At 49.3% G+C, this 26,392-nt stretch overlaps 1 protein-coding gene across 3 annotated transcripts in view; it reads left to right on the top strand.

Moving 5' to 3' along the window:
- The window catches only part of LOC146869338 (solute carrier family 12 member 6-like), an 836,907-nt gene that overhangs the window by 732,051 nt on the left and 78,464 nt on the right, over positions 1 to 26,392 (top strand). The gene's annotated exons all lie outside the window — the stretch shown is intronic.

Genomic DNA, 26,392 nt, shown 5'->3' on the forward strand with positions numbered 1-26,392 from the left:
ACCGGCTGAATGAAGCACATGTTCGTTACGGACTTGCATGATGTCTATCTATGGTTTCTCAGATCCACACATGATTCAAAGTCATGCAGCAAATGCTTCCTGATTCATCCAAATTTCATCAGGGAGTGGGAGGCAAAGTTGTATGTCTTCGAGCACTGGAAACGAAGTCGGTCACGCTCCAAATCGTAAACCCGTTCCTGCTCTAAGTCCAAATCTCTTTCTCCTTTTTTGGGTAAGACCATTACGAAGTGAAAGGACAAATCTTAAGTGCGAGCACAAGAAGTGTACACAAGAGGCTACTCCCTGCTCACTGCCCTTTATGAAGAGATTGCGCAGTCGTCAAGCAAAAGGGCATACTCTGCACCTTTCATGCAGATCCAACCTTATTCCAGAGCTGGAGCTGATGCGCTTCAAATTTCCTGGGCCAAGTTTCAGTCTGCAGGAGGCAAACACCTTCAAGAAGGCAATGCTGCAGCTTTTTCAAATGATTCCAGGTCCCCCTGGAGCCCCAGGACTCCGACAGTGCCTTCCTCGGTGCAGACTGGCAATGTTAGGTCTCTACCCAGCCCATGCCAGTTCCACGGCCATGCCTCTACTCTTTTGCCGAAGGCCATGTTCATTCCAGAAGGTTTGGCACCCGCCCTGGCTATGGTACTCTTCTTCTGACCCAAATGCCAGTCTCCGATCCAGAGCAGAGTTCAGCTAAATTTCAGCCAATGTCTCATTATAAGATTATTAAAGTACAGCCTATTATTGTTGGAAGATTCTTTGGCTGTGCCTCTGACAAGGCACCAATATTCCAAGCATCTTGAGGCCTTGTTCAGTTCAAACTCTGATGCAATTTAAGACCTTCAGAATGTTCCACATGATGAGGAGGCTGTACGAAGCTGGTCTGTTTTTAGACCACCAGATTGCTAGTGGCCAGGATACCTTACCCGAGTCACTGATGGACTCCCTATTGGGTCCCTCACAGTGGAAATCACCACCTTTGTGGTGGTGGTTTGTAGAGGTGTTGGAACTACAGTTGCCAAGTGGAAACTGAAAACAATTTGTTTACAGAAATCTTGCAGCCTGGCCGTGCAACTTCAGAGCCTTTGCTGCCTTTCAGTGTAGCCCTGAAAGAAGGAAAAATACACTCAGATGATGGATGGAATGCAGAGCAAATCAAACATTCTTCCCCAGTCAAGAGATCTGGGTTACATCCATTGTTCTTTTCCTCACCATGCCACCCAGTTTAGACCCAGCCATATGCAAATCAGTCTTGACCCTGTGCCTCATGGGAACAGTCCTGACCGAACTGCCAAACCAGGTCCTCCCTTGACCGGAAACAAGCATCCTGGGACCGGTTTCAGGGCATCACCCCTCATCAGCCAGGCTAGCTTGAATCGAGTGGCACAGTGAGCCTGGGACCCTCATTTGGGCATAGCCGGCGCAATTAGGGTGAGAAAGCAAAAACACACAGATGATGGACGGAATGCAGAGCAAATCAAACATTCTCTCCCAGTCAATAGATCTGGGTTAAATCCATCGTTCTTTTCCTCACCATGCCACCTCAGTTTAGACCCAGCCAAGAAGAAGGCATGGTGAAAACCATGCCAGTAAGTTGGTAGGTGCCATAGGCCAGCTCTGAGTGACCATGCCTTTTTAACATAGCTCCCCACACACCAGAAAGACTCATAGTTCAGGCTTCATCCAGCAAAGTGTGAACCCAAATGCCTACCTAATTTGCCACCTGACACAGAATCTAGGAGCACAAATATGCTTAACAGGAGTGAGATCGCGTCTACCAGTCTTGCACTGCAGTCTCTCAAAGCTGTCTGATTCTTAGGAAATACAACTCATGCCCTCTGGGATAGGTGAGTGAAATGTTGCCTGACTTCCAGGAGGAGTTGCGTAGTGCCTTTGCCTAGGGGTTCCATAACGAACAGCATGCAGTCAAGTACATTTTACGGGCTGGTCTGGACACTACAATGTGGGCTCTGCCATGGCACTAGTGTGGTGATTCGTAATCACACCTGGATGAGCACTGTATGTTTCTCTGTGTATGAGCAAGCATCCATTATAGATATGCATTCTGATGGTTCCAGGCTGTTTGGCAACAAAGCAAATTGAGATTTAGACCATATAAAGGATTGTTCTGCTATGGCCCTCTCCTGCGGCTCGTGACCCCAGCTGCCAGTTCCATCAACAATACCGTAAACCCGGGGGTTACTCCTAGGGCCTGGCTTACTGTCAGAGACTGCCCATTTAACATCCTATTCAACAAACCGCTTCCCCTTCTTTTGCAGTACCAGGGGGGCGTCGTGAGCACAGGGCTATCGAGAATGGCAGTCCTCATCTGCCTTTTCCCCTGTTTCTGCCAGGCCTCTCTGATTCACCCTTTGGAGTCATCTGCTGCCAGTAGGGAGATGAATGTATTTTTACTTTCCCTGCTGGCATGCAATTACTTCAGACCAGTGAGTCTTGCAGGTTACACCCTTTTCTTTACTGTCCAACCCTCCATCATGCCGCCAGTCCCTCCTATTTTCACTCAGACTTCGGCAGAACATGTTTCAATAATTACCAAAGTGGTCCAGTCATTGCTAACCAAAAAGATAAGAGAAAGAGTCCCTAAGATGGAGTGGTGCTACTCCTTGTAACCCTAAAATTCGGATACTCGTGCTGATTTAAGATCTTTGGTTCTTGATCACCTTCCTGCAGAAAGAAAGTTCAAGATGATCACTTTAGCATCTGTCCTTCCACCCCTAGATCCTGATGATTGGATGGTAGCCTTAGGAATACCGATTGCATACTTTCATGTAGCTATTCTGCAGCCTTGCAGATGTTTTTTCCTCTTTGTTGTGGCAAAGGAGCATCTCCAGTTAAACACCCTTGCCTTCGACCTCACATCGGTTTTATGAGTATTTACGAACGTGATGGTGGTGGTTCGCCGACCATTTTCTCGGGCCGGTGGTTGCATGTATTCTCATACCTTGACAACTGGCCATTGAAGGCAGGTTCATCACAGTCAGCCATGGACCACCTGGGGACGGCCATTTTGCCACTGTCCACCCCGGATTGCTCTATCAACTAGCCAAACTCCCACCTTCCGCTAGGGCAGAGGAATCCGTGTATAGGACATGTTCTGCAACAAATCTGTAACATTCAGGATATGATCCTGATATTTTGGACTCAATCATATGTTCCAGCCCAGATAGTTCTGAGGCTGCTTGGTATGCTGCCTTGTGTATCCTATTGGTGCCTCATTCCCATTGGCACATGTGGGTTCTGCCATGGACCCTCTGCCTTCAATGTGCGCAGCAGTGGGGATGCCACTCAGACGTATCCAGGGATTGGAAAAGATGATTAAGGGCCTTCAGTGGTGGATTGAGACCACTTCCTGTATGACATCCAGAGCTTGTAGTAGTAATGGTTCAGCTCCTGGATGAGAAGGCTACCTGGCTAAGGTGAAGATTAGAGGCCCCTGGTCTCTGATGTGATGCATCTAGTCCAGCAGTCTTCTGGAGCTGTGCGCCATCTGACTGGACCTTTGGGCTATTTCTTTGACTGTTTACCACCTGGTAGGATCCCTAAATGCAGAGCAGATAAGCTCATCAGATGCGATCTAGTCGACCAGGAGTGATTTCTGCACCTGGAGATAGTTTGGAGTGTCAAACTATATTGGATTAACCAGTGACAAAGCTCAGGTACTTCTCCTACCCTCTATGCCAGTAAACCATCTGGTTGATATCTTAAAAAATACTTAATGTTGGGAAGCAAAAGCTGCATCAATATTTTTGTATATCTAAAAGTCCTCATTGCACAATGATCATTCATTTCATATGTTATTTTATGTAAAAATAACAAAGATATTTACACATTATATCCGTTCTCATGTAGCAGCATCTGAAAGTCCTATTGAGTTTCAAATCACAGTTCCAGTTCCTAATGTTTTTCTGAAGACACGACTATTTCCACCATTATTAGTGATAGTTTTTTTTTTTTTTTTTTAAATAATCCTCTGTCATGAAATTATTAATGATCATTCCAACCCTTTGAATCTGTAGTTTGTGGGAGTGGTGCAAGGAATAGGTGACCGAGCAATGTATTTAGTAGATCATGGTTCAAGTCCGACTACATTAAGATTATATATTTTTGGATCTAGTTTACTATTCCTCCTAAAAAGTTTGTAACATACACTTAAGTATAAATGGAAAATATTGAATTCTGTATGATTCTTTTTACCTCTAGAAGAATGCTTTCACTCTTGAAAAGTCTTACCTTTGGGGTTTTTTGTGTTATGGGTAATAGGATACATTAACCAAGGAACCTCATCGCAGTGAACTACTGGTCAATGTACTGGCATGGCATAGGAGGCAGTTGACAGACTGAGAATTAATCATTATAATTTAAATTTGTAGATATATATAGCGCAGCTTATCACCAGTTAGGGTATCTAGGTGCTTTTAGGAGATCAATGTTCAAGATTCACTACAAGTTCTGCAGATTTTTCTTTTTCTTTTTACTGAATTCATTTTGGTGGTTACATTTTTTTTGTTGTTTTTTTATTATTCTCTACAAGAAATAGAGAAGAATATAGGCTATACTTTTTGTGAGTTAAGTCTGGTGCTTATACATCTTCTTTGTGTTGAAACAACCCATATTTAACTAACTGTTCAATTAAACGTAGGTGGTTAAATGTCCTGCTCATGACATTGGTTGCCTAACTTGATCCTGAGTTATTTAAGAACCTTTTTTCAATAACACAGGTTTGCTTGATGCGGAAGGTGAACAGCATAGATTGCTCATGGTTGGTACTATTGGCTCGAAACGCATATATAATTGGTTGTGCTAAGAATGAGAAAGGAATTGATATAATATTTTATAAGATTGTAACCTGGTTATTAGGCTTTCTTATGGTGTATACACAGATAGAATAAATAGAGATAAGAATGGTTTATTATGAGGGTGGCATGGAGCATTTGCTACTAACAGCCAAACAGGGATATCAATCTAAAGGTTTGGAAATAATTCAGGTTGCAGTGATCATAGTTAGCCCACTTTGTGAATCCTCTTAATTGTATGCACTATTAATGTATCTTTCATCAGCCTCGCAATTTGAATTAATGTTTTCTTAATTTTTTCTCGCATCACTGCTGTTTTATGTTTGTATGATGGTGTTGTCAAAGTTAGCAGACTATTTTATACTCTCTATCTTAGGTCACAGTGAAGTCTTAGTTATATTTAGGTGAATGTTATTTATTTGCATATTATATCTACAAATTCTAGATGAAATGGTATCCATTTTACCATAGACAATTGGGGGTGGTTGATAACATGTAGCTGGTGTGCAAGTAGACGTTGGAACCATACTACTCGTGTTCCCAGATACTAAGAAATTAGATCAAGGTGTAATTGGTAAGCGCAGCTAGGACATGTGACAGGCAAACACAGTATCTAGGCGAAGACACTAAATAATTTAATGTATGTCATTATGTATATAGATGAAACTTGTGAATAATTCTAATCTGCCTAACAAATTTCCTGCAAAATGTATTACTGCCACCTATCATATATAGCTTTATTTTTAAAAACTGCTGTAAGGTGCTCATGATTATTATCTTTTTGTTTAAAGTATGAATTCTGATAACTATATTATTGGCTCAGAATTAGAATTGTAATTTGTAATTATATATGCAGGATCAGTGTCGGCTGAACATTAGGACTTCAAGGTTATTTTTATATGAGCATAGGAATGTTGTCGAAATCTAGAATGATGCAGGAATTCCACTGTTTGATGTGCTCAACTGAGTTTCTCCCTATTGTTGAGGTTTCATATTAATATGAGTTTTGGCAGAAATAATTAGGAAACTATGTCAAATTACATTCAAAGGACTATCTGCTAATTGTGACAGAATCATTTTCCCCATATTGATTGGATACCGATGATGAATGATCAAATAAACGAACATTTTCACCATATTTGTTATTATAATTAATAATATTAAAGTCAGTTTACATTTTTAGGATATTAGCGGTTCAACTAGCTTTTGCTTACGATTCTAATCCAGTTGTGTTTAGCAGTCTTAGATCTTTATATTTTTAATGGTATTTTACAGCCCTGAAGAAGCTGTATTATACTGCCAAACACATATTGGTTGTAATCTAGTGCATGTAACTTTCTAGCAGTAACCACCTTCTATAACAGGTTAAAGAGCATTCAAACGAGAACACCCATTATGGATGTTCGTGTTTTAATAAGGAACACAGAAGCAAAGTGGCTATACAAAAGGAAAGTTACATGGACTAAAAGGAAAACATTATGAACTAAAATTGTAACTTGAAACTCAATAAGATTATTTGATCCTGCCACATGAGAACTCATTGTAATGTGTATGTATGTTTTTGTATGCATTAAAGAAATTAATGTTTGCTTTGCAATGAGGATTTTTGGATCGAAAGAACTATTTATGTAGATTTTGGCCCCTCCACTGTACGAACCTCATTGTGTGTTCACCCAGTGGTGCGCTCCTTGGGTAGATCTTTTCTCCCCCTCCATGAATGCCCGCAATCTTTTTGCGCTCTAGAGTTTCCATTTTAGGATTCTCTTGGAGACAGATCCGCCTATCATGGGATTCCAGGCTTATTTACACGTTCCGGTCTCTGCTGCTACTTCCTAGAGTTTTGAACAATGCCTGTAGGGACCATGCTGAGCTAAACCTGATGGCCCCGGACTGGGCTCATAGAGTCTGGTATTCAAGCTGCTGAGTTTGAACATGGGCTTGCTAACTCCCCGCCACCGCCCCCACCATTTTGTCTACTTTTCTGGGAGGGCCTGCTATCCCAACAACAGAGCAAGGCTCTGCTCCACAACCAACACCGCCATGCATGGAGATTGCGTGGAACCAGCTAAGTGGCTTTGACCTACTTGTGAAGTGGTTGACGTGATGTTGGCTGCTCACTGCACATCAACAAAGGCGATTTATTGTTGCGGCTGAATGAGGTTTATAGCCTGGTGCAAGAAGATTGTCTGATCGAAATGTTTCTGGCCACACTTTCCTATATATATCTATTTGTTCTATTTTTGGCTTGGCATGGTTTTGCTTTGAGCTTAGTCAAAGGGTACTTGTTGGTCCTTTGGCCTTCCTGCATTTACCCGATCAACCCTCTTTCTTCAAATCACCTATTGGTTATGCCTTATTTTGTTTTTTTAAAGTACTTACTTGCATTTTCCCTTTTGAGCCCTTTATTATGCCAGTTTGTCCTTAATATAGTGCTTACAGTTTTGATTTCTGCCTATTTAACCCTTGAACAGTTTTTCTTTGAGACTGCTGACCTTTAACATTGTATTGCAATCACTTCGGCACACAGAGTCTGTGAGCTGTAGCATCTTTCAGTAAAGCTGCCTTTTATCACCTTTTTCCCAGACAAGTTGGTGCTCAGGGCTCCAGCATCCTTTCTTCCGAAAGTAGTGTTGCCCTTCCATGTAGAGTAGTCCCTCACACTCTTTGCTTTCTTCTCTCCGCTATGTTGCACTGAAGAGTTGGAGAGGCTTCAGTAGTCTGACGGAAATAGAATCCCTTTGCTTCTATTTCCGTCAGACTAGGGACCACGTCATGGAAGATCAAATCTTTATTGGATTTGCCAGCGTGACGTTTGGAAGGGCTGTCCAAAATGTGTTAACCACAATGAACCCCACAGGTGCTGGGTCTAATTGAATGGGAGAAGTTTTTCAGGGTAACCGTTGGTGCTCTCCCCTGAAAGTTAAACGACCACAAAAACACAGGCTTCAACATTGGCCATACCGCGTTTGCCAAAGCATCCTCTAATGGCGAGCAAGCTCCTCATTCAGGGCTGTAAATCAGTTAGTAGAAGGAAAAAGGGAAAAAAGGAATAAGAGTTCAATAAAAATCCCTACCGCCTACCATCCAAAACTTACTAGTATTTATTATTTGTATTCTTTGGTGGAAGAGGGATGATTAAAAAACGAAAAAGGGGTAACCGTCAAAACCTTATTATGGTGCTAGTGTCCACTAATGGTAAGGTCGACATGTTTCAGCTCTTCGATGGCCCCAACGGGGTCCTGGGCTTTCTTCTGGACCAGGTTGGACCCAATTTGACCCTACAATACTCGCTTACATATATTACACATGCATTCCAATTCTACCCAGATTTCTACACTGTTCAGTCCGGGACCTTCTGTTCTAGGAAGTTACTCCTAGGAGAGAACATGAAAACATATACAATAAAAACAAACGTGTCAATTACTAACAATACATGTAACATGTACATACACTTATACAGTGACATAGGTATGTAGTAGCCAGATCTTTGTGACTATAGTTTGCATTCAATACTACTTCAATTTGCCACTTTAGTCACATCATAGAGAGGCGTGTGAATATTGTACACATTATTAGCAGTCCCATGCTTGTGCAGGCCTAACATCTGAATCATATTCCACTTGTTACGTGCAAAAAAAAACACTCGTAGATTTTATCTCATTGAGGCATATGTGTCACTCATACAGCTTCAAATATCCTTAACCTACTTTTGGGGATCTTTCGCCTCATGGAGGAGCGGAGGGAGAGTCTTATAGTCACACTCTACCTCGGTGTGGGTAGTAAACCAAATATGCATACATGGTTAAAAATCAAACATGCATACATGGTTAAGAAATGCATAGTGGGAGGGGCAATTTTGTAGTTGGGAGAGAAAGGTTCTGTATCCTTACTGACTTACTTCATCAAAGATCACCCTCGCTGAAATACCTACTAATTGCCTGATCTCCTACTGACGTTACCGCAATTGCAGCATGCCAACGTTCTAAAGGGGAAACACGGCACCTGGTCGGTGACGTCTGAGCAAGCGACGGGCTTTGCCTTCTGGGAAATGTAGTTCAAGGCGGCTGTACAAGCTCACAAGGATACTCTGCAGGGCCATAAGACCGCGGTACAATGTTACCGTGGCCAGTTAAAAATTGTGTGCAAATTGTCACTACCATCACTGTGTGCCCAACAACCGTAGCACAATTATTTAGCCACCCTGCAGCGTGCTGCAGGGTGGCGATTGCCATAGCTTGAAGGGCATCCAGTTTCTCCACATCCCCATGCTCTATTTTTCTTACTCCCTATATCTTGTCCCCAAACTCCTCTGAAAGATAAATCACTCATGCCAATGTACATATCAGTAGAGGGGCAATGGAGCAAGCATATTAATATTATCATTGATAACCCACAGGCATCAGCACTTCCACATTGCTGCTCAATGGTACATATATAGGGGGCAGAATTTCTTTCCATGTATTATACTGATCTTTATAAATACTTTAGGGGAAAACTGAGGCACGAGTAGAACTGGGCCGCAATCCAAGGTCTCTTTCTACAAAGATCATGAAGTCAAGCTGACCCATTCCTATATTCATTAATAGGAGGGGGAATCGGCACTTGTGGTCCTCGCTTAATGTAAAGGGGACCACTGTCCAAAACGTGCCCATCCACACCTTCACCAAGTACCACTGTATCAACTTTTCAGTCTTCAGGGAGATTTATTTTGACCACTCGGTCCTGCAGGATTTTTTCATGTAAAGCCCATCCGTTAGACCTACTAACTGTGGAGGGTACTTCTTTGGTATCTATTCAAAAGGCACAGAATCTGTGGTTAGATATATCCATCAGAAGAACAAGTTCCTTAGGTTTTGTAACACTCTTTCTGGTGGATATTCTATCTAACCACAGAATCCTCACCACCCTCCCTCCTTCCCGTTCTGTGAGGCAGATTTGTAGGTGATATCTGTTGCTGCTGCTGACATTCTGAGGGAATGGAGTGCTTTGGTGGTAACTGACATCAGCGCACAGGAGTGCTGTCTGCATATGGCTCCACACTGTCACTTCCAGAGGTGGGACGAGGCCGCCACGGAGTCTGATGGCAACACCTGTCAGCGCATGACAGCACTTCCTGTAACATTTACGGATCTATTCTGGAACCTGGGCAAATTCAAAAGGTGAGGAATCTGTAGTTAGATATAGCTTCCACCAGAAAGCGCACTAGTGAAGGTAAGGAACCTGTTCTCTAGCATGTGTGATTTGTATGCATAAAGGTGGTGTAAGCACAATCTATTCTTTGAGTGTACATGCAGGATAACGTCAGCAGTATTGTGACATGAATTGTAGCAGGAAGTATGGGCATACCAGCAAAATTTAAGAACGCAGGGAGAAGCTGACATAGCTGGAGGGAGATGAAAGCAAAGCAATGGAATGGGAATGTGGGCAAAGTATAGACATAACAAGGAGATGAAATGCAGGTCTTTTGTGTCAGCATGAATTGTGATCATAGCAGTGGAAGTTCTCTACGATTAAAGCTTTCATAGATCAGCATGGATTGACTGTCTTAAGGATAGGGATATTCTAACCATTAGGTACAGAGCAATATTTACATGTTAACCAATACAATTACTGCCTCCAGCATTCAGTGGATAAGGTCTGACATCCATTCCCAGAGGCTGTTCTTAGATTCTTACAGTGTGCTTAAAGTGATGCTTTCCTCGGTTTACCTCTTGGTTCAGCTTATGATTTTAACTCCAGAAACTATTGTGCTCTTTTTCCAATTCATTTATTTTCAATTGGCCATTTTTTGTTGACATACTTTAGCAGCTGCCCAAATCAATTTCCACTTCCCAAGCTGGTCTGTTATCATTTTTTCATGCTTGCTGCATTTCCAGGACTGTATAGTTTCCTTCTTCCATCATAAGCTTCAAACTATCATCATGCCTGAAAAAACGTTTTAAATTCAGCCAGAGTCATCTACTGTGGTGACCTTCAAAATTAATATTCACCTAATTCTATCCTAATCTTGAGGTGAAGGATTGCAGAACTTGTAAGGACTTTTATTTCTAGATAGAGAGGCTCAGCTTTTATTCTTAGAAGATGGGATTCTCCATCATGAGTTCTTCTTTCACAAGTATCAGAATACTTTGCACAGGGCTCTGATTACTCAGGAAGCCAAAAACATGCTGTGCTGACACAGGTGTTTTTGTTTGTGTATTTTCTACTTCCTCTATTTCGAGGCTTGTCCAAAAGATATGGCTGAACTTTGGGTGCTTTTTCATCCAGGTGGCTCAAGCCTGGCCTGGATAAGACCTGCTCCATCTTCTTCAAAAGTACATCATCTGTTCCCCAGAAAAAAGACCTCTTGTTGTCATGAAACTATTCATAGGCGTGTCTTGCTAGCGCAGTGAGACCACATGCAAAGTAGGCTGCATACCATACTCTGATCTATTTACACCAACCCTGTTGCACCAGGGACTACTACTACTACTGAACTTATTTACAGTACCACAGCTCTCTCGAAATTTGGGGGAAACTCTAGTTTCTCCCTTCTGGCACTCCAGCCAATGTGGCTCGCATTCTCACAAGTGTGCAGCAAAGTTATAAAAATCTGTCTTCACCATGGGCAGTGGCATCTGTATCCTCCCATGCAGTGTGTGGGGTCTTTAACTGCTATACCCCAACTCTGGGCTGAGACATCTACACTGGGGCAGTTGCACAATAGGCGGCACTGAGCATATGCGAGGAGGTGTGATTTCGATCTCTCCTCAGCCTCCCTGTGGTCTGCCTTGAAGTGACCTGTGGAAAGCAATGTGGACCAATTTCTTCACAGGTTCTACCAAAGCAGTAATACTAGAGCCCTGCTGTGCCTAAACTCACCCACCTGGGTTGGTACCCCTAGCAGTGGTGGCTTGCAATAAGTTTCCCACTTACTGCCCACATAAGAGTCAGCAGGTAAACCTCTCAAAATGTGGCTTACCAGGGGTTGAGCAAAAGTGTACTTATTGCTGTCACTTTATATTCATTGCACATACTTGTTTGGGGAAGAAACCATACATGTCCATAAAGGGAAAGAGAGTTTTACACTGATCTATACCTTTTCTGAGCTTGTACACATGGTCTTGAAGAGCTAACATTTGTACGTCTAGGTCTTTGCTCTAAGAACTAGGATCCCTTGATGAATGCCAAGAAGTCCTTCACCAGGACGCAGCGTTGTTCAACACATCTGGTAGAGACTCTATCTAGCTGCAGATTCCTTACCTTTGAATTTCCCAGGCATCAGGCTGGATCCGTAAACCTATGCTGAGCAACACCCCCAGCGTGCGACGTCGGGTGGCTCCATGCTCTGCGTGACGTCGGTTATGGCGTCGCGGTGCCTAGATAGGCGGCTCGCGGACGTCAGTACGTTTTGTTTTTTCCACGCCAGAAGGGCAGAGCCACGAAGTGACTGACATAACCGTGTGCAAAACTAGGGCCCTGAAAGGGGAAACAACGCTAGTCCTAACACATCAGTCCGCAAAGCGGGGCGGAATGGGTGGGGCTGTAAAGAATCTGCAGCTGGATAGAGTCTCTACCAGCTAATGCGTTACCGAACGTAAGTAACTTGTTCATCTGATGGACTTCTTTTTTTTTTTAAATTCTTTTTATTTGCATTTTCAGCAACAAAACAAATACCATTCACTGCAGTGTGCATAGGATATGCTAGTGACGATACAGCTCCCCACCAACACAACAATATCAATAGGATTGCCAGGTGCCAACCTGTCTGTGCTCGGCAATATTCACATGGTCCTCCCACCTCCGCCCCTCCACATCCCCCATATCACATTCATCGACCTCAGCGCCCCATGATCTACCTGGTTCCCGTCCCCGCCCAGCCACCATCAGTGAATAGCACTCGTTTTACAGTGCCTGAAGCGTTGTTTGAGCCAACCAGTGTGTGAAGGGTTCCCATTTGTCCTTTGGCCGCAAGCGCACTGGCAAGAGTTCCCAGTATAAAGCGAGTTGCGTCTGGCAGTATACAGCGCTTTTAATCCATTCCCTAATGCTAGGCGACGTAGTAGCTCCCCAGTGCATCGCGACCTGTCTTTTGGCAAGCAAAAGGAGTATGGCCGGCAGCTTACGATGTTTAGGCTTGACCATGTGTAAGATCCCCAGTAGTGTAGTCTGCGGAGTGCATGGGATCAGTAGGCCAGTGATTGCACGCACCAGCCCCATTACCCTGGCCCAGAAGGAGGCCAACGTGGGACACTCCCACGCCATATGTAAGATAGTAGCCCCGTGTGCATCACAACGCCAGCAAGTGTCTGTGTCCCTCAGGCCCATGCGATGGAGCCGGCTAGGAGTACGGTATGTCATATGTATGTATTTAAAATGTATCAGTCGGAGCCGATAGTTAGGGGAGAGGGTCTCAAGCAGTCTACAGCATATATCCCAGTGATCGTCAGTGATTTTGGTACCCAGTTCCGTAACCCACATACAGCGCGCCGTTGGGACCACTATTGGATGATTGCTTTGCATGCGCCCGTACAATCGGGAGATAAGTTTACGCCCCGATTCCACGTTTAGCACATTTTCCAGGGCCAACAAATCCGGCGGCGGCGCCGGAAATGTAGGAAACAGCTTTTGACATGTATGGCGAAGCTGATAATAAAGCAGTGTGTCGAGCATCGTCGGGGCCTCCACACCACACATCTGTTCCGGCGTGATGAAAGTATCGCCTGGGAATAGGTCCCCTCCCGTGTTAAGGCCGTGCGACGCTGCACGCTCCCCGGTTTTCATGTTTTGCAGCGGGGGCCACATGGGGTTCCCGCGCAGGGGCACCGACTTGGTGTAGAGGAGGTCCAATTTGGCTCAGCGCCGCAACCCGTCCCAGGCCCACTTAAGTGCGTGCACCGTGTCTATTTCTGTGCATCTCCTCTTGCGTGGCGTGTATAGGGCCGTGGTGAGCGGTAGCGGGGCCACCCTATCCGCCTCTATCGCCACAAGTGGCTGAAACGGCGTGCAAGAACTGCGCCTGTGCGCAGTAAGCATACAGCGTGAAATCCGGTGCTGCCATGCCTCCCTGTCTCTGTGGGAGAGTAAGGGTCTCCCAGGCCACCCTCGGCTGCCTTCCACCCCACGCCAGTTCTATCATCTGCGAGCGCACTTAGTTCAGAAAACGTGCAGTCAGGGGCAGCGGGATATTGACAAATAAGTACAGTAGCTTGGGTAGGATGACCATTTTGGCCACAGCTATTCTCCCTGCCAGCGAAAGGGGCAAGTGCTTCCAGCAGCTGACCTTTTCCTCTATCCACCGCAGCACCCGCCCATAGTTTTCTGCCCACAATTTCTGCATATCCCCAGGTAGCGCACCGGACCGGTCACCCACTCTAGCGGGCAGTCTGGAGTAAAGTGGGGTGTCCAAGTCGTCAGAGGTAGAATGACCGATTTCTCCCAGTTTATGGTCACTCCCGATAGCAGGCCATAATTTATCAACTCTCTTGTCATGGGGGAGAGGTTTTCATGTGGGTCCACCACATAGAGTGTAATGTCATCTGCGTACATAGAGACGGTCAATGCCTGGGATGAGAACCCGATGCCCCTGGCCGCATGGTGTTGTCTTAACCGGGCCGCCAATGGCTCGGTGGCGATCGCAAATAGCAGGGGTGACAGGGGGCAGCCCTGTCTCGTGCCCCTGCTAACGGCAAAGGGCTCAGAGATAAGCCCGTTCACCCGCACACGAGCAGTGATGGCAGTGTAGAGTAATCTGATATATCGAATAAAAGCCTCACTCATCCCCATTCGCTGCAGTAAAGGAAACAGGAATCCCCATTCCAGGGAATCGAACGCTTTCGTAGCGTCCAGTAGCACCACTGCGGCTTTGACGTGTGGGGCCAAATAATGCAGCACCCCAAAAAGGGTACGAAGGTTGTGAGACGTGGAGCGGCCCGGCACAAATCCCGACTGATCTGGGTGTATCATGAGTGTCAGCACCGGCTGTAGCCGCGTTGCGAGCATTTTAGAGAATATTTTCACATCAGTGTTAATTAAGGATAGTGGCCTATATGAGTCGCACTTCTGGGCATCCTTATCTGTTTTTAAGAGGGCGATGATGATAGCCTCTCTCATCGACGCTGGGAGTATACCCGCCTCAACTGCCTCAGCATACACGGCTAATAGTCTTGGGGCCAGGAGATCAGCGTATTCCTTATAAAACTGCACTGGCAGGCCATCCGGCCCTGGTGCTTTTCCGGCTGCCAAGGACCCAATTGCTTCCTTGACATCTTCTACCGCGAAGGGGCGATCGAAATATCCTTGTTGGTGCGCATTGAACCAGATCAGCTGTACCGTGTCTAGGTAACCGGACAAGTCTTCCAATGTAGACGCTCCCCGGGAACGGTACAAGTCTTTATAAAAGGTCCGGAATGCACCCAGGATTTCTGGAGGTGTGCACGCATTGTCACCCCGCGGTGTTTCGACTGCGGGGATGTAAGAGGAATTTCTTTGCGATCGCAGCAAATGGGCGAGCGTTTTGCCCGAGCGATCTCCCTCCCCATATCAGCGGGCCGTCGCATGTTTGTGTAAAAATGTAAGCTCCCTATCCGCCTCAGTCTGGTATTCCGTGAGTTTGGTGCGCGTTTCCTCTAGCGCTGTCGCCGAGGGGTCAGAGCAGTACTGCACTTCCAGGACATGTAGGCGGTCTTCCAGCCGCTTGAGCGGATGTCTGATGTCCTTCAGTACTCTGGCCTGCCCCGCAATGCAGTGGCCTCTGATAACTACCTTGAACGCATCCCACAGGGTGCCAACCGATGCCACCGAGTTTGTGTTGAGTTCGAAATAGTCGAGGATGTGTTGACGTACGTCCTCGCGAAATACCTGATCTAACAAGGCCTGCGTCGGCAATCTCCACGTGAAAGGTGTAATATATGGTTTGGGGACTTGTAGCACCAGCTCAACCTGGGAGTGGTCGGACCGGGTGCATGCTCTGTGATGAACCTCAGATACCCAGGCATGTATATGTGGGGTTAATAGCCAAAAATCCAGTCTGGACCAGGCTCTCCTGTGTGGGGTGAAGCAGGTGCCCTCCCTCATCTCGGGGTGCAATTCCCGCCACGAGTCTAGCAGATTGTATTCCTCCATGAGGCCTCGGAGAAGACCCGCCGTGTGTGGGTGATGTGTGCGAGCGGCCCCCTCCCTGTCGAGTTCCAGGGAAAGCACCGCATTAAAATCCTCGCCCCAAATGTACGCTCCCTCGCCCATTGATTGTGCCTTGAGCCAAACGTGCCGGAAAAAGCCTGGGTCGTCCGTGTTAGGGCCATAAGTGTTAATAATGATTGTCTGCATGTGAAACAATTTCCCCAGCAATATTATGTATCGCCCCTCTGTGTCGGCGTGCACCTTAAAGGTTTGCCAGGGTAGGCCCTTCCGAATCAATAAGGCCACTCCCCGGGAATAGCTGGAGCATCCGGAGGTGTGCACTTCGCCCCATCTAGCATGCCTGAGCCTCTCCCCAGCTCTCTGCATCAGGTGGGTCTCCTGCAAGAGACATATGTCAATGTGGTGCCTGGTCAAGTGCGCGTGAGTCAATCGGATCTTGCGGTGATCATTTAGACCGCGAATATTCCATGTCAGGCAGCGCAGCGCGGTCAGAGATGTGCACGGAGATGTGTCCTACTCAGCGGTGTGTCTATCTGCGGCGCAAGAGGTGGGGCATGTGGTAAGAGCCCTAGTGTACCATGTCTCGCACCCAACAGCAACGTATAGGCGGCAGGTGATAGTGCTGTCTCATCATTTAGTTGTGTAAGAAAATGCTGCAGTACAGTAATACAAACCAATAAAGAACATACCCCCCCTCCTCCCACTCCAACCCCCCAATCAGGTTGAGATGCATTACCCCCCCCCCCCAAACCGGCCCAACAACAACTCTCCTGTAACAGTACCATGGGAATCATCCCTTCGAGGGCGTGGGGTCACCGCACACTCCCCCATCTGAAAGCGACAGGGTGGCCGAACATTTCCGCCTTCTATATTCGCAATCTGTCTAAGTACAGCAGGATATGCCCTCCGCTTCACCCAGTATAGTAGTGGCGCTCAGCCACGGATCAAAAATGGTCTCTGGCCCTTGTCCAACTGTCCCCGTCAGCCCTTACCTGCATCTCCTGCCCACTCCAGGGCCCAGGACAGCATTAGTAAGGAAAATGGCGTATACTTAACAGCAAATCCCCCGGGCGTCTCTCAGTGCTGCAGGCGTGCATAGTTCTCATAACAGTACACTGTTCTACTCAATGTCACTCAGCTGGCCAGCCGGGGGGGTCTCTCGGCCGTCGCGCAGCTCCCGATGCAACCGCTCTGCCTGTCGTGCAAACTTCAGCGCTTCCTTCGCCTCCGTGAAGATCATCGGTTTCCCCTTGTTCTGAGCTTGGCAGGGTACAACATGGCGTACTTGGTCCCCACTTTTTGGAAGATCTTTTTAGCCGGCAGGAATTCACGCCTCGCAGCTTGCACTGCTTGTGTGAAGTCAGGGTATAAGGAGACTGCCATGTTTTGGAAAGTGAGCTCACCTTTTTCACAGGACAGCCTCAATATTGTGTCTCGGTCTCTGTAATTTAGAACTCGGGCAAGGATCGGGCGCGGCGGCGCCCCCGGCACCGGGCGTGGGCCCAGCGTTCGGTGCACGCGCTCGACCAGGAACATGGCCGACAGGTCCGCACCAAACAAGTCGCGGAACATACCCTCCACGAACTGCTCCATATTACCAATATTTGTGGATTCCGCAATCCCAATAATGCGTATGTTATTTCTGCGGGAGCGGGCTTCCAAATCTTCGTTGCGCCCACGTATCACTTCCAGGACCTTATCCATGCGTAGCAGTTTTTCTCGGGTGTCACTGTGGCCCTCCTCACATTCAGCAATCCGCGTCTCCGCCGCCGCAAGTCTCTCCTCGTGCTGATCGACTTTGTGCGATATGCCGTCTATTCGCTGAACCATGGAGTCTAGTTTGTTGTCTATCTCCCTGAGGCAGCCTTTGAGGTCGCGAAACATACTTCATATGTCGTCCTCTTGCGTGGGTTCCATCTGCGTTTCAGGGACCACCGTCTGTGACGCCGGTTCTACCTCAATGTTCCGGGCACTCCGCCTCTCAAAATGCAGCTTCGGCTGCTTGGCATCCGGCTTCCCCATGTTTCTGCGGGGGAGACACCTCGGGAGGGTCCCAGGGGGGGGGGCCCGATGGGTCACTTCAGGCTCCGGTCCTCGTCGAAGGTAGCCGGTCTTGCAGGCGCCCGAGTCTCGCCCTCGCCGGGCCGCCCTCGCAGCCCCCGCCCCGGGTACAGTCCTTTTCAGCCGGCCAAGCCCAGCAGGTCACCAGGGCGCTCCGTCTGTGGGTGTGTATCGGTTCCGGTGCACTAGGTATGTGCGCATTTATCGTGTGGCATATGGGCAGTCACCTTGTGCATGTCAGTCCGCCCTTGCCGCGCAGCTGCCTCGCCGTCCTCTCCGCCGGCAAACCACCTTTCCCCAGGATGGTTACCTTCATGGATGGGCAATCATGCGCCACACACAAGCAGGGGCCAATCGGCTCTCACCCCCGGGGCGCCGCAGTCATCTCTCCCCGCGCCGGCGGGAGCGTCAGTGGATGCAGCAGTGCAGGGTGCTTCTTCGCTGCCAAGGCCTCATCAGCTCACAGCGCACTCCGGCACTCCTCTCTGCCGCCCGCGTGGGTCAGCCAGCCCACCGCCCGCCAGGTGTCTGCTTCAGCGATCCGGCTGTGTGTGGCAGGCCAGTCTCGCCCCCGCAAGTCCCCGCGGCGGCTCCACTCCGCGCGCCGGGTCCTCTGCTCGCGACCGGGGACTCGCGTAGCGGACGAGGCCGCCTAGTGCAATGTGGGCAGGCCGCTGGTGCAGCGATGGGCCACCGCGTCGGAGCGCCGCCACCTAGCGCGGCCGCGAAAGCTGTCGCCGGGTCTCCAGCGCTCAGGCATCTCCCGCCTGATCTTTGCTGCACAGAAAAGGAGGCATAGTACGGATGGGCATGCGGATTTTGTGTTCGGCCGGCAGAGCCCCGTTACACGGCGGCCATCTTGCGGCTCGGCTCGGCCACGCCCCCATCTGATAGAGACTTCTAGCTGCAGATTCCTGACCTTTGAATCAGATACCCGAGCCATACTATCCTGGCGGTGGGTTGCGGACTCATGACCTAGACTAAGAAATCTTGCAACACTGAACGGGCAAAGTGCCCATCCTTGCACACTTGACCATCAAGGCAATAATGTTTTGCGAACGTGTGCAAAGATGCCCACGTCGCTGCCTGACAGATGTCTTGGACTGGGACACCCCGAGCCAAGGCCGTAGTCGCAGCCTTTCCCCTGGTGGAGTGGGCCCTTAATCCCTCAGGGTGCTGCTGCTTCACAAGGCGTAACAGATTTTAATGTCTGTTAGCAACCCATCGAGAGATGGTTCTTTTCTGCACTGCCTTTCCCTTCTTTGCTCCCATACACCCCACAAAGAGTTGGTCATCCACCCGGAACTCTTTTGTGCAGTCAAGGTAGAATGACAACGCTCTTTTTGGGACCAGTCGGTGGAGACGCTCCACTTCCTTAGAGGAATGTGGGTGAGCAAAGAAGTTGGGCAAAGTAATGATCTGAAAGAAACAGTTAGTTACAGATTCCTTACCTTAGAATTACCCCCAGGCATCAGACTGGATCCGGAAAGTTTTTCAGCAGCAATACTTGTGCGCGTCACAAGGTGGCGTCGGTCGGCTCCACGTCCGTCGTTGGCGTTGTGGTCGCCAGGAAGACGTTGCGGTAGCTACTTAGACTCCGCCCTCACGCGCTGACGTCAGTTCTTTCTTTTTCCGTACCAGCCAGCGCAGATCCAGAGAGAGCGGTACCTCCAGTCATTTTTTGACTGACTTTTTGATTACTTTTGTCGACACCTTTTTGAGTCCTCACGACTCCTGGTGCACGTAGGGATGCCCAGCTTCAAGGCTTGCGGTTCCTGTAACCGACTGATGTCAGTTCCCCACCGCGTGTGCCTCTTTTGCCTGGAATGCGACCACGACTCAAGTCGTGCTCCGACTGCCTGTACATGGCTCCGAAGGCTTTGCGGGAGCAAACCCGAAAGCTTCATGAGGGGTTCTGCAGTCGGCTCCGTGCCGTTTGAGGTCCCGTTCACGAAGGAGGTCGAGGGACTGGTTGCGGAGCCATCATCACTCTTCTAAGTCTTCGCACTCGGGGTCAGGTAAGTCGAAGCACAAGAAGAAGTCAAAGAAGCATCGTCGCTCTTAGACTTCTCCCTGTCGGTCGGCTGACGCGATGAGGGATGCGTGCGGTGCCCCTTCCGCAGCTTCACGTGCGGAGCCTGAAGAGATGACTCCGGGTTTCCCTCCCTTCCCGGGAGTGACTCCTGCCCAGCTTCCTAAGTTCTACGAGGCGATGCACACCATCTTTGGGCAGCCCGAACCCGCTGGCGCGGCTTCAGGCCCCATGGACTCGTTGTCCGTCGGTGGCTCCGGCCCCGGCCCCGCACGCCCTTCTTAGATCCAAGCCTGGATCTAGATCAGTGCTGGTGGAGGTGTAATGAGGTCAACCGGTGCCCGCATTCAACGCATCGACTCCGGCCTCCATCCTGGTGTGGGCACGGAGCCGGACCAGCGTCGACCGATGCCGGATCCAGCGGCGAGTAGGGTTTTTGTGCCTGTGTTCACTCCTGGGGTCCCTTTAGGCCAGATTGGCACCCAGAGGAAGAGGAGGAGGATTGGGAGGGGTCAGGTGACCCTCTGACCGACCAGTATGACCCGGACTGGAGAGAAGACCTGGGGGATACATCTCCTGACCTTGGCATGTTGTCTCCTGCTACCATGGCTACGGAGGAGGGAGCGTCATATGCAGTGGTGTTGTGTAGGGCAGCCGAGGCTCTCACCCTCGAGCTTCTTACTGTGGCAGTCAGGGCTAACCTCCTAACAGAGGTGCTTCAACCGCAAGCGAGCTTTTCAGAGCCCCTGCTTCCGTTTAATGAGGCCCTCACTGACATCCTTTTGGGCACCTGGTCCAGGCCCAACACGGGGGCTCCCATGGATAGGATGATCGCCCGACGCCACCGCCCAGCCCCGGGTGACCCCACTTTCCTGACCCAACACACCACCCCTTAGAGTTTGGTGCTTCAAGCCTCTACTTCTAAGGGCACATTCCCTACCACTCCACCAGATGGGGAATCCAAGAAGCTGGATCATCTTGGGATGAAGATTTTTTCTTCCGCCAGCTTGGGACTGCGGTCTGTAAACACCGCATGTCTATTGGGCCATTCTTCTCACTCTGTGTGGGATACAGTTGCGCAAGTGCTGGCACAGTGCCCGGAGAAGGCCCGGACACTACTCTCCCAGGCTGTCGCCGCCGGGAGGTACGCGGCAAAGTTTACCATCTGTTGTGGGTAGGATACCGCCAACTCTCTAGGCAGGACGATTTCCATGTCAGTAGCCCTTCTAAGCTACGCCTGGATGAGGTCGACTGGCTTTTTCCGGGGATGTCCTGAATACTCTCATGGACATGCGCTTTGATGGCCGTCGCCTTTTTGGCGACAAAGCGGACAACGCTCTACATCGTTTCAAGGACTCACAGGCTACGGCCGAGTCTTTGGGCCTCTCCAGCCGCCCTTGGCAATCTGCTTTTCGCCCCTATCGTGGCTACAGAAGGGGTGCCCCACTACGTCCTGCCCAGAGCCACAGGCCGGCGCATGTTCCCCAACCTTCGTGTGGCCAGGGACGTGGGTACCACTGCCGTGGTTCAGGGGGCCAGCGGGCGGGCCGGTTCACCAACCCCCCTTCTGCAGCAGCCTCCAGACCCTCCTAGTCGGACCTTTCAGGCACATCAAAAGCCAGTGTGCGGCAGGATCCGCCATCGCCTCCCTCACTGGCGCACCATCACGTCAGGCAGGTGGGTTTTGCAGATAATCCGAAGGGGCTACTCCCTCCCCTTTGAGACTACCCCTCCAGCCATGCCACCACAGTACCATCGCATATCGGAAGATCACCTGGGCCTTCTCCAGCAGGAAGTTTTGGCTCTCTTGGCCAAGGGAGCCATCGAGCGCGTTTCTGTCTCGGAAGTAGGTCGTGGTTGCTATTCCCACTACTTTATGGTACCCAAGAAGGACAAGGGCCTGCGTCCTATCTTTGACCTCAGGAGCGTCAATCGCTTCCTCCGGAAAGAGAAGTTCAAAATGTTGACGTTAGCTCAGGTCTTGTCTGCCCTCGACCCTGGAGACTGGATGGTAGCGTTGGACTTGCAAGACACCTATTTTCATATCCCCGTCCTGCCGGCCCACCGGCGCTACTTGCAGTTCATGGTAGGCCACAAGCATTTTCAGTTTACCGTGCTCCCCTTCGGCCTTACCGGTGTCCCTCTTGGTGCTCACGAAAGTGATGGTGGTGGTCGCAGCTCACCTGCACAGATCAGGGGTTCCAGTCTTCCCCTATCTTGACAACTGGCTGTTAAAGGCGGGCTCGCCCCAGACTGTCGTCTCCCACCTCCCGACTACGGCCGACCTCTTGCAGCCGACCTCTTGCATTTGTTGGGGTTCTCCATCAAGATGCCGAAGTCACACCTATCCTCTCTCAGAAACTCACTTTCATTGGAGCGGTTCTGGACACGACGCAGTTTCGGGTTTATCCTCCCGAACAGCGAGTCCCGGATATTCGGGCTATGATTCCGATCTTTCAGCCTCTATCCAGGGTATCGGTCAGGATGACCCTGAGGCTGCTGGGCCTCATGGCCTCCTGCATCCTGCTGGTCGATCATGCCAGGTGGCATATGCGGGCTCTGCAGTGGGACCTGAAGTTCCAGTGGGCACAGTATCAGGGGAATCTGTCTGATTGCATCCAGATCTCGAAGGGCACTGCACGCCAATTGTAGTGGTGGCTCTGCGGCAGATCCCCAACCAGAACACACAGTGGTGACAGACGCATCCCTTCTGGGATGGGTCGGCCACATGGGAGAGGCGGAGATCAGAGGCCTCTGGTCTCTGGCGGACTCCAGGTTCCACATCAACCTTCTGGAGCTACGGGCGATCCTTCTTGCACTAAAAGCCTTCCTTTCCTCTGTCCGGGGAAGAGTAGTGCAGGTGTTCATGGACAACACCACCGCCATGTGGTACTGCAACAAACAAGGCGGGGTGGGGTCGTGTACTGTATGTCAAGAGGCTCTCCGCCTCTGGACATGGCTGGAACATCAGGGCATATCCCTGGTGGTTCAACACCTGGCAGGTTCAGTGAACGCCAGGGCAGACAAACTCAGCCACAGGTGCAAGACGGATCACAAAAGGCGTCTTCATTCGCAGTGGTGCAAGTTCTCTTTCAACAGTGGGGAGAATCTTGGTTCGATCTATTCGCCACCGCAGAGAACGCACGTCAGCAATTCTGTGCGTTGGAATTTCCAAGGTAGCACTCGCTAGGCGATGCTTTTCGTCGCGAGTGGAGTTGTGGTCTTCTACACGCCTTTCTGCCTATACCACTTCTGCCCAGAGTGCTGAAGAAGATCAAGCACGACCCAATCCGGACCTTGTGGCTCCGGATTGGGCACGAAGAGTCTGGTATCCTGAGCTGCTCAGCATAGCCATCGATCCTCCGATCCGACTGCCTCTTCGGTAGGATCTTCTGTCGCAGCATCAGGGGACAGTCCTCCACCGAACCTGTCCAGCCTCCACCTCCTTGCATGGAGATTGAGCGGCGGCAATTGACGTCATTTGACCTGCCTCCCAAAGTATGTGACGTAATCTTGGCAGCCAGGCGTCCTTCCACTATGACGGTATACGCCTGCAGATGGAACACATTTGTGGCATGGTGCACAGCAAAGGCTGTGGATCCCCTTTCTGCCCTTCTTTCTGAAGTTCTCTTGTTCCTCCTTTCTTTGGCCCAGCAGGGCTCTGCTCTGTGCAGTATCAAGGGCTATCTTTTGGCAATTTCTGCCTTTCTTTGGCTTCCTGATCAGCCTTCTCTCCAAGTCTCCGGTTTTCAATAATTTCTTAAAAGGCATAACTCATCTCTTTCCACCTATTCCCTTCGTTATGCCTCAGTGGGACTTGAATCTGGTCTTGACCTATTTGATGTGCGCTCCCTTTGAGCCACTTCACAACTGTCCTTTAGGACTTTTAACCCTTAAGACTGCATTCCTGGTGGCCATCACTTCTGCTAGACGAGTGAGTGAGCTCCAGGCTCTTTCCTCTAAACCTCCTTTTCTGGCTTTACATCCGGACAAGGTTGTCCTTCAGACTCGTCCATCCTTTCTTCCAAAGGTGGTTACTTCCTTTCACATTGGGCAAACCTTCACTTTGCCCACCTTCTTTCCGCCTCCGCGTCCTTCTGGACTCAAAACGTGCGCTTTCATTCTCTCTGGATCGCACAAAAACGTTCCAGGTGGATGACCAACTTTTTGTTGGCTACGTGGGCGCAAAGAAAGGTTGGGCCGTACACAAGTGGACCATTTCTAGATGGGTCGTTTTGTGTATTAAAGCCTGCTAGTCTCTGGCTAAAAAGGAACCTCAGGTGTGGCTCCGCGCCCATTCCACCAGGGCAACGCCAGCCCCTACTGCTTTGGGACGAGGAGTTCCTCTACATGACATCTATCAGGCAGTTACGTGGGCATCTCTGCACACGTTTACCAAACACTACTGCCTGGACAGTCAAATCCGGAGGGACAGCTTCCTTGGCCGTTCTGTTCTCCAGGACTTTCTGGTGTGAACTTGGTTCGCAGACCAACCTCCGGGTTTGGTATTGCTGGGGTATCTATTCTAAGTTGAGGAATCTACAACTAACCGTTTCTTTCAGATGAACAAGTTACTTGCCTTCGGTAACGATATATCTGTGAGAAACTTAGGTTAGTTATAGATTCCTTACCGTCCATCCCATCCTCCCCGTTCTGCAAACTGATTTCTAGGGTTAAGGACATCCTTTCAGGGCCCTAGTTGTGTGCACCAGTGGTCTGTGTCTTGCACTGACGTCAGCACGCGAGGGCAGCATCTAAGTAGCTACCGCAACGTCATCGCGGTGACCATGACGCCAACGACGGACACGGAGCCGACCGACGCCACCTTCCAACGTACAGACGTACTGTGGACGAAAAACTTTCCGGATCCAGTCTGACTCCTGAGGGTAATTCTAAGGTAAGGAATCTATAACTAACCTATGTTTCTTACAGATATATATCGTTACCAAAGGTAAGTAACTTGTTCGATTGGCCCAGATGAAATGGGGTCTCAACCTTTGGTCAAAAGGATGTCCTGGTGCGAAGCCCCACTTTCTCTGGAAAAGACATAAGATAAGGAGGTGAGCTGGACAACGCCTGTAATTTACTCACCCTCCGGGCCGATGTAATCACCAGTAAGAAAGCTGGAGGGGACAATTATGCAAAGGCTTCGAAAGGAGCGCACTTCAGGTAAGTGAGGGCCAAATAAAGGTCCCATTGTGGCATAACAATGGGTGTAGGTGGAAATAAATGAACCAATCCTTTTGGAAATCTATTTACAATAGAAGATTTAAAGAAAGAAGGCTCGTCTGGCAGCCGCAAAAAAGCAGACAGAGCAGAAAGGTAACTCTTGAGAGTTCCCAAAGCAGAGCCCTGCTGGGCAAGGGTTAGAATGAACATAAGGACAGTATAAATGGGGTCAGAAAGAGGGTCTATAGACCTTTCTGTACCGTATAATACAAATTTCTGCCAACAGCAGGCATATACCGACTTAGTGGATGGCCGCCTGGCCGCCAGAATAACATCACAGACTTCAGGAGGAAGGTCAAAAGCCATCAACTGCCGCTGCTCAACCTCCATGCATGGAGGTGCAGAGTTGACAGGTTCGGGTGGAGAACCATCCCCTACTGCTGCGACAGAAGATCCTACCGAAGGGGCAGCCTGATCGGAGGATCAACACTTATGCTCAGAAGCTCTGCATATCAGACTCTCCTTGCCCAGTCCGGCGCCACAAGGATGACTTGGCCCCGGTCACTCCTGATCTTCTTCAGAACGCTTGGCAGGAGTGGTATGGGCGGAATGGCGTACAACAGGCCTGAGCTCCATTCACGACGAAATGCGTCACTGAGCGATAGCCGCCTTGGAAACTCCAGTGTGCAGTACCGCTGACATTGCGCGTTCTCTTCGGAGGCGAACAAATCTAACCAAGGTTCTCCCCACTGTTAAAAGAGACCTGGAGACACCATTCGTGATCCTGAAGGTATCGATGGCTGAGATTGTCCGCCCTGGTGTTAAGAGACCCTGCCAGGTATTGAACCACCAGGGTTATGCCCTGCTGTTCCAGCCATGCCCAGAGACGCAGGGCCCTTCGACAAAGGGTCCACGACCCCACCCTCCCCTGCTTGTTGCAGTACCACATGGCGGTGGTGTTGTCTGTGAACACCTGCACTAATAATTTTCCCTTGACAGAGGGAAGAAATGCTTTCAATGCCAACTGAATCGCTCGGAGCTCCAACAAGTTTATGTGGAGCTAGACTCTGCCGGAGACTAGTGACCCCTGATCTCCACCTCTCCCAAGTGGCTGCCCAATCCCAGAAATGACGCATCCATCACAACTGTGAAATCTGGTTGGGGAAGGGAGAGCGGTCTGCTGTTG

The sequence above is a fragment of the Triturus cristatus genome, chromosome 1_1 (assembly GCF_964204655.1).
Source record: "Triturus cristatus chromosome 1_1, aTriCri1.1, whole genome shotgun sequence".
Taxonomy (NCBI): domain Eukaryota; kingdom Metazoa; phylum Chordata; class Amphibia; order Caudata; family Salamandridae; genus Triturus; species Triturus cristatus.